Here is a 6690-nt window from a genome sequence, read left to right on the forward strand (position 1 = left end):
TACGAGTCAGGGTTCTCAACTCTGGCGTTCTTAAAAAACAAGTACAGAAACAGACTCAATGCTTAACATGACCTCAGGGTGGCACTGTCAAACTGAGCCCAGAATAGACCTGCTTGTTGAAAACTTCAACCAGCCACTCCTCTCATTAGGAGTGTGTGTGTGCTGGTATACATCTGTGTGATGTGATCATTCAGTTTATTCCAGTTAAGAATATAAGTTATTTATTGTATTTTAATAGCAACAGTTCCAACCTATACTTTTTTTCAACAATAATTTCTACAGTGAGATGTACAGTAGGCCTGATCATTTTTTATCTGTTCTGTTACTCAGGGTTGCAATATCAAAAACTGAGCCTGTGTGTGTTCTGTTCACAGGAGGTTGGTGGCATCTTAATTGGGGAGGACAGGCTCATGGTAATGGCTGGAGTGGAATTGTATCAAAATCATCAATCACATGGTTTCCAGGTGTTTGATGCCATTCCATTTGCTCCGTTCCAGACATTATTTTGAACTTTCCTCCTCATCATCCTCTTGTGGTTCTGTTATAAATCTGTGATGTGATTAGTCAGTTTATTCCCGTTCAGAATGAATTAAGTTATTGTATTTTAACAGCAACAGTTCCAACATAGACAGTTATTAATGGGGAAAGATAAACATGAAAAAATATTTATGAGTATTTCATTGTTTTTTCTTTTTTTCTTTCTATATTGCATTTGTTTTAGGCATAAGGGCAATGAAATGTACCGATATGTAGGTATAGTTGCATGTTTTCATAAGCTTGGGTCCCAGGAAAACACAGCATTTCTAATTTGAGTCCCAGACGGATAAGTTTAAGAACCCCTGGACTAGGGGATTCTCTCTACCACATGCGAATGCTTCCGTGGAGCTGAAAAGTGTAGCCATGCAGCCTATTTTGGCGGTTCACAATATCGGCCGTACGGATGTGGAATTCGAGTGGAGGAAGCCAGCCGTGCCCAACCAGGTGCTTTCAGTGGAGGACCTGTACCCGGCCTAAGACTACAACCCTCTGTCCTGAGAGCCCACAGAGGAGGATCTTCAGTGGCTAAGGAACCATCTCCAGGACAGGTTCAGTGGAATGGCATGTCTCCTTGAACCTGTCCCAGAACAACCACTACATTTTCTGTCATCCTTGTCTGTACTAGACAAGGAATAATTTAAACTCAATATCGATATCTTGGACTCTCAACAATGTGATGATCACACCATCCTTAATTAAGCTACATTTGTTTTAAAAGTTGTCCACATATATTACAAGTATCAGAGATTCAAGATAGTCATATAGCCTTCTCTACCTCTAACCTGCTGGGAACACAGTGAACATCTGGTGACAGTGCTGCTCTATTCTGGGACAAGCAGAACCACCCAGCCCTGTCTATGTAAATCTCAGTTTTACTCCCACAGCTACCAGTCTAGCAGTTAAACAATTTCACAGCCTGAAATTCCCTGGACTGGGCCAGATGTGAGTGGACTGATTTGAATCTTCATGGTGGATTCAGGGAGGAAGACATATATGCCATCATGCAATTAATGACAGCTACAATTGTTATTATACTTTATGTAGATAGTGTATATAGCTCCTCCCACCAGTAGTGTACATGTGTCTGATGTTTGAGTCCTGCATCATGTCTCATTCACAGATCTAACAGTCACTAACCTGCTCATTAAAAATCGTGTATGTAATGTTAGAAGGTCACATCAATATTTGGTTGTGAGGTACATATGGGAACTTGTTTTACAGGGCTAAAATTAAGAAATATTTATTTAACATCCCCTTTTTGTACTTCTTATGGACTGTAATTGTGGAGTTATGACTGGTATTGTTTTTAAATCTTCTAACCAGTCACAACCACAGAGATCCTACTAAATTCCTATTATATTAAATAGTTATAATATGACATTCTATGATCACAACCATGATGATGATGAATGTCATATGATCTGAATGATTGTGTCCTAGCTATATTGTCACATGGCACAGTTTAGTGACCACTGTTCCATGTCACTGTCTGTCCCCCTCAGCACCTGCAGTAGGTTCCAGCTGTAGCAGTACAGTCACTGTGCAGTCTGACTGAGGGAGGTTTTTGTACGGCTCTGTATCACTGTGTGAACACATTACCACTGTGGTAACTCTGACAGTAGTAATCTCCTGCATCTTCAGCCTGGACTCCACTGATGGTCAGAGTGAAGTCCTTATGAGATCCACTGCCACTGAATCTTGATGGAATCCCAGACTGAAGTCTGTTTGAAGAGTGCATCAGGAGTGTAGGAGCTCCTCCAGGTTTCTGTTGGTACCAGGCCATACAGGTGTAATCCCCAGCACAAGCATCTACTACATTTGAACTGGTTTTACAGTTTATAACAACTGTCTGTCCTTGGAGAACAACTTTCGCTGCAGGAGTCTGAGTCACAGTGACCTGTCCTCTGGATTCTGAAACAGAGATATTATATACATTTTTATTGAACTGCGTTTGTTTTGTCGACATTTTCATGAATCTGAGTCTGTTGAGGCAGAGGTAATTTAGATGTAATATTTCAATAAGAAAAATAATTTGAAGATCATGAAATTCAATAGTTTTACCCTGTATTAAGAACATCAATATCCACAAGAAGCTCATGATCAAAGTCGTTGTTGAAGTTCTGTTGTCATGAAGGACAGCTCTCAGTCATGAAGTGTTAAACTCACAGGGATATAAACACTCCCAGAGCACTGAAGCATGTGCTGTCTATGCAAAGTGTTCTATGTAAATAGTCTTCCTGGTAAGGATGATACTAATTATACAGATTATATTATCATATTTGCAAAACATAATAACGTAAATATATAATGATTTGCGTTCTTCAATGGATTTACTCATAACCCAGGACTATCAGTCCCTTTTGTATTATACTAGTTACTTCAGTACTACCAGTACATAATGTATTATACTAGTTACTTCATTACTACCAGTACATAATGTACAGTTGTGGCCAAGAGTTTTGAGAGTGACACAAATATACATTCTCACAAAGTGTCAAAGGCTTTTATTGACAATTACATGAAGTTGATGCAAAGAGTCAATATTTGCAGTGTTGACCCTTCTTTTTCAAGACCTCTGCAATCCGCCCTGGCATGCTGTCAATTAACTTCTGGGCCACATCCTGACTGATGGCAGCCCATTCTTGCATAATCAATGCTTGGAGTTTGTCAGAATTTGTGGGTTTTTGTTTGTCCACCCGCCTCTTGAGGATTGACCACAAGTTCTCAATTGGATTAAGGTCTGGGGAGTTTCCTGGCCATGGACCCAAAATATGAATGTTTTGTTCCCCGAGCCACTTAGTTATCACTTTTGCCTTATTGCAAGGTGCTCCATCATGCTGGAAAAGGCATTGTTCGTCACCAAACTGTTCCTGGATGGTTGGGAGAAGTTGCTCTCGGAGGATGTGTTGGTTCCATTCTTTATTCATGGCTGTGTTCTTAAAATTGTTAGGGAGCCCACTCCCTTGGCTGAGAACAAACCCCACACATGAATGGTCTCAGGATGCTTTACTGTTGGCATGACACAGGACTGATGTTTTTTTTCCAGATGCCCCAAACAATCGGAAAGGAGATTTATCATAGAAAATGACTTTTCCCCAGTCCTCAGCAGTCCAATCCCTGTACCTTTTGCAGAATATCAGTCTGTCCCTGATATTTTTCCTTCTTGACACCAGGCCATCCTCCAAAAGTCTTCGCCTCACTGTGCATGCAGGTGCACTCACACCTGCCTGCTGCCATTCCTGAGCAAGCTCTGTACTGGTGGTGCCCCGATCCCGCAGCTGAATCAACTTTAGGAGAGGGTCCTGGCGCTTGCTGGACTTTCTTGGGCGCCCTGAAGCCTTCACAACAATTGAACCGCTCTCCTTGAAGTTCTTGATGATCCGATAAATGGTTGATTTAGGTGAAATCTTACTAGCAGCAATATCCTTGCCTGTGAAGCCCTTTTTGTGCAAAGCAATGATGACGGCACATGTTTCCTTGCAGGTAACCATGGGTGACAGAGGAAGAACAATGATTCCAAGCACCACCCTCCTTTTGAAGCTTCCAGTCTGTTATTCGAACTCAATTAGCATGACAGAGTGATCTCCAGCCTTGTCCTCGTCAACACTCACACCTGTGTTAATGAGAGAATCACTGACATGATGTCAGCTGGTCCTTTTGTGGCAGGGCTGAAATGGAGTGGAAATGTTTTTTTGGGATTCATTTGCATGGCAAAGAGGGACTTTGCAATTAATTGCAATTCATCTGATCACTCTTCATAACATTCTGGAGTATATGCAAATTGCCATCATATAAACTGAGGCAGCAGATTTTGTGAAAATTAATATTTGTATCATTCTCAAAACTTTTGGCCACAACTGTATTATACTAGTACTTCAGGACTATCATTCCCTATGATATTATATTAGTACTTCAGTACAATCAGTCCCTATTGTATTATACTAGTACTTCAGGACTATCAGTCCCTATGATATTATACTAGTACTTCAGTACTATCAGTCCCTATGATATACTAGTACTTCAGTACTATCAGTCCCTATGATATTATACTAGTACGGAAGTACTATCAGTCCCTATTGTATTATACTAGTACTTCAGTACTATCAGGGTGGTACTGAGAGTGCACTGTGTGTGAAGGTGCTCACTCTTGTGTGAAGGAGGTTTTTGTACGGAGACTTCACCAGAATTAATCACTGTGGTACACTTTTGGAAGTGGCACAAAACTGGTGTTGAAAAGTAAGTCCATTTTTGTCTTTCTCTCATAAAACTAAATGTAATCATGCTATTGAACAACGTTATGAGATGTTATCATCTTCTCCAGAGGAAAGCCTTCTAGGCTATATATTTTTAGAGATTTCTGTGGACAGATTGGATGATTTTTAGAGGGCAGAGTCACTGAAGTGAGAGAATTATTATTTGGTAATAAAACCATAAGTATTCTAACGTGCAATTTAAAAAGGGCACATTTTGATGTACAGTATTGCATGTCAGGTCATTGTTCTGTCAAGATGTAGCAACTACTATTTCTATAATATAAGCAGCACTTTGTATTGTATTCACAGTAGATGTTAACACTGACATGGTTTCAAGGGGAACCTCATCTATAGTTTTGAATAGTATTTTGAGGTAATTTGTGGCTTTTATCTCAGAGTAGATTTGACATAAATTGATATTTCATGTCTTATTTAAAATTGTGAATATTAAATGATTCTGTACCCAGACTATATGAAAGGGATTTTTAGTCGAGGACTAGGCTTCATCTGTTTCCAGGAAACCCCCTCCTAGTGTTTTGTTGCTCTTGGTGTGCTAAACTGTAGAGCATTTATCTGATGGATTGTTTATCTAAAAATCCATCCAGAGTTTTTTTTGCCATTATCTTCATAGATTCAGTGTTTCAGTGTTGTCGGTTGTTCTCTGTACTGTAGCTAGTTGTTCATCCTGTGTGTATTGTTGATCTGAAATGGTTTTGTTCACTGATAAGTTTCTCCTCTCCTAATGTTATAGAGTAGTAGTAGTAACTGACCCTCTCCTCTCCTAATGTTATAGAGTAGTAGTAGTAACTGACCCTCTCCTCTCCTAATGTTATAGAGTAGTAGTAGTAACTGACCCTCTCCTCTCCTAATGTTATAGAGTAGTAGTAGTAACTGACCCTCTCCTCTCCTAATGTTATAGAGTAGTAGTAGTAACTGACCCTCTCCTCTCCTAATGTTATAGAGTAGTAGTAGTAACTGACTCTCTCCTCTCCTAATGTTATAGAGTAGTAGTAGTAACTGACCCTCTCCTCTCCTAATGTTATAGAGTAGTAGTAGTAACTGACCCTCTCCTCTCCTAATGTTATATAGTAGTAGTAGTAACTGACCCTCTCCTCTCCTAATGTTATAGAGTAGTAGTAGTAACTGATCTTCTCCTCTCCTAATGTTATATAGTAGTAGTAGCTGACCCTCTCCTCTTTTCCAGCTGGTCCCTCTGTCAGGCCCACAGTGTCTCTGCTCCCCCCGTCCTCTGAGCAGCTCTCCGGGGGCTCGGCCACACTGGCCTGCCTGCTGAGTGGCTACTCCCCCCAGGGGGCGATGGTGAGCTGGGAGGTGGACGGGGCGGAAGTGAAGGAGGGGGTCCTGACCACCACAGAAGAAGAGAAGGGTGGCCGCTACAGTCGCAGCAGCACCCTGACCCTGAGCAAGGCACGCTGGGAAGAGGGAGAGGTCTACACCTGCAGGGTCGCCCACGACGACACCAGTGATTCGGCCGCCTTCCGGAAAAGTCACTGTAGTGTCTAGAAGCCATTGTAGGGGGCTAGAGAGTCCCCACATGGTGCAAGTGAAAGAAACATTAGTGTTTAAGAGCTGAATGTTACAGTAGAATAGTGAATAATATCAGTAGTGCTGTGTGCTAAATGAACTATTTTGAGATTTAGTTGTACATGTCTTCTTGCCTTTGAGTTCAAATAAAGCTTGTTTTGATTAAAAAATAACCGCAAGAGTTTATTTAATCATGATTCCAATGATCTCTATCTCATGAATAGGCAGAACATTTCATACTTATTTATATCAATCAGCTTCTTTCATAATTTAGCATTGTTGCATATAGCTACTCTCATGTTTTCAAACAGAATTAAAAGTGTATCTGATCCAACAAATACTCTGCATTCATTTC

General features: G+C 40.7%; 2 long non-coding RNA genes across 2 annotated transcripts; one reads left to right on the forward strand and one right to left on the reverse strand.

Moving 5' to 3' along the window:
* Nucleotides 1–578: 578 nt before the first annotated feature.
* On the reverse strand, nucleotides 579–2723 carry LOC145861415 (uncharacterized). Its single transcript, XR_014381201.1, has 2 exons — nucleotides 2599–2723; nucleotides 579–2448 (listed from the first exon to the last, which is right to left on the reverse strand). It is a non-coding gene; the product is annotated as an uncharacterized LOC145861415 (long non-coding RNA).
* Nucleotides 2724–4413: 1690 nt separating this feature from the next.
* LOC123728251 (uncharacterized) lies at nucleotides 4414–6508 on the forward strand. The gene is made up of 2 exons (XR_006760162.2): nucleotides 4414–4773; nucleotides 5995–6508. It is a non-coding gene; the product is annotated as an uncharacterized LOC123728251 (long non-coding RNA).
* The last annotated feature ends 182 nt before the right edge of the window (nucleotides 6509–6690 follow it).

Source organism: Salmo salar, chromosome 17 (assembly GCF_965601325.2).
Source record: "Salmo salar chromosome 17, fSalSal1, whole genome shotgun sequence".
NCBI classification, from domain to species: Eukaryota; Metazoa; Chordata; class Actinopteri; order Salmoniformes; family Salmonidae; genus Salmo; species Salmo salar.